Consider the following 2641-nt stretch of genomic DNA (forward strand, 5'->3'; position numbering starts at 1 on the left):
CTCTGGTCTGTGTTATGCAGAAGATCAGAGCTGATGCCCATAATGGTCCTTGTACTCTATGAATCTATGGCAGCAGCTGAATTCATTTCTCCAAACCACTTGGCACAGATATGTCTCAAGGGAAGATCCCCATGTATCTATCAGCTGAGAGGCACTGGCATGTCCTGCAGGGGGCTCCCTACCTAGCCAGAGCTCCCCCTGCCAGCCCCTTTCCTCTCCCATCCCTGCTGGGTCACACCCACGTGCAAATCCCTGCCCCGGGGGGTTCCGGTTTAAATACAAGCCCCTGGGTCTAGGAGCCTCAGTCTCTCCCCAGACACAGACCTGGCGATTCCAACAGGGAAATTTGCCTTTTTAATTAAACAATATGAATTTGTTATTGATTTTCCTTTTCATAATGGCCACTCCAGGGTGTAAGTATCTTCCAGTAGGGGGAGGCGAGGGTATAGATACAGAAGAATGATTTGGTGAAGGAATTAGGATTAGTAACAAACATGATGGCTTTTCTTTGCAGAAAATATAGACGTTTCATCAAAATAAAAATGAAAATATTCCTTTCGTGGGCTCTTCGTGGGCCACTCAGTACAACCCCGCTGTGCAGAGCAGGTAACAGTCTCTGGAGATTCTTCCCAGAACTTGTTCTCCCTGCACCTGGGCTCGCTGACGGCTGCAGACACCGCCACCTATTGCTGTGCGAAAATGGCCTCCACGCCATGGTACGTGCTAGAGCTAAACCCTCCTCATCGCCAGACAGGGGAAGCATCTCTCAGCTTTGCAGGAGCACCAGTGCAGCGCAATGCCCTAGACTGAATCAAACAGAAGGCGGGGTCGGTTATCTCCATTTTTCACGGTGGGAGGGGGTCGCCCTGGCACAAGGAGTGAAATGATTTGCCCAAGGGCACACACTGAAATATGAAAACAATCCAGTAGTCCTGCCTCCAAATCTAGCCTGTTCTAACTGCTAGACACCACTCTTCCTCAAGAGCTAAAAGCAAAACTCTGGGCCTCTTGCCGCCAGACCCCACTCTCCACACACAACTCCAAATCGAACCCAGGAATCCTGACTCCCATTCTCTTCCCCACTTTCCTTTCATAACTAGAAACAGAATCAGGGATCTGACTCCCGGTCCCCCTGCTCTAACCCCTAGACCCCACTCACCTCCTACAGCAGGGAACAGAACAGAACCAAGGGTCCTGATGCCCAGCCCCCTCCCCTAACTGGGAATGAAACGCAGGAGTCCTGAATCGTACTCTCCACTGTTCTAACCTGCTGGACACCAAATTCCTTCCAGAGCCCAGAACACAAGAGTCCCACTGCTTCCTATCTCTAAAGTGTAGAAAAGAGAGGATAAGGCTGAATACTTTCACAGTACACACATCTCCCAGTGAAGTAAACCAAAGCTGGAGAAAGGATCGTTTTGTGGTCAAGGAACTGACTTAACAGTCAGCAGAGCTCGGTTCAGTTCTTACCTCTGGCACACACTGCCTGTCCGATTCTGGTCCAGGCACTTAAACTGGGATTTTGGTAGGAACCTAATGGATTTGCACAATTCATTTTGAGTTGAGTGCATTGAAACTCCTGGCCTAAACCTCTCTGTGCCTCAGTTTCCCATCTGTACATGAGGATAATAATTCCACCTTTCTTGTCAACGTAGAGCCTGAGATCTCTGAGTCAGTGACTGTCTCCTACTATGTGTCTGTGGAGCCACTAGCACAATGGGGCCCCAAACTCTCCTGGGGCTTTTACTCTGATAGAAATAATAATACTAACAGATATGTCTCAGTCATTCCTTCCAAATCTGATACCAGCTGCATGAAACCTGCATACAAATCATTGGTTTCTCATAAACGGCTGAATTTAGGGAGGTGCTTTGTCTGCCCATAAACAGCACCAGGGAATTTTCAGGCTGACATCGTAGAAGAGAATGAAGTTGTTATTAATTTTCTTTTTCCTATTGACCATCGCACCATGTAAATTTCCCTTGGGTGATAATGGACATCTGACTCAAATAATAGATTTAGGGTTGGATTATCAAATCCACCGAAGGTTTTTTTATTAATCCCTAGTCTCATTAAAATCAAATTTAGTATCCTTGCTCCATAGGAGGGTTTTGAAAATTTCATCGCCAGAGAGAGACTGAGCAGGGAAGGATGGATAGAGAGATAGAGAAAGATATTACAGAAGGAAGGATGGATAGAAGAGACACGTGGTGCAGGAGAGAGAGAGACAGCAAGAGAGAGAGAGAGAGAACATAAAGAACTATTGGCTTTAAGTTCTCTTATGTGTACGGTGTAGGTGCCCTTTCTCAAGTCCAGTTGACCCAGTACGGTCCAGGGAAGGTGAAACCCGGAGACGCTCTCAGACTGACCTGTGCCGTGTCCGGTTACTCCAATCCCAGGAGTCACTATTGGAGCTGGATTCGGCGCCCTCCAGGAAGAGGCTAGAGTGGATGGGAGACATTAGGTTTAATGGCGAAGTCGTCTATGCCCCTTCTGTCAGAGACAGAGCCACCATCTCCAGAGACATCAGCAAGAGTGAGTTCTACATGCCGCTGAGCTCGCTCATCCCAACAGACACCGCCACATATTACTGTGTGAGGGAGGACACGGCAGTAGACTCCTCTGCAAACACTGGAAGGTG

Source organism: Malaclemys terrapin, chromosome 12 (assembly GCF_027887155.1).
Source record: "Malaclemys terrapin pileata isolate rMalTer1 chromosome 12, rMalTer1.hap1, whole genome shotgun sequence".
Classification (NCBI taxonomy): Eukaryota; Metazoa; Chordata; order Testudines; family Emydidae; genus Malaclemys; species Malaclemys terrapin.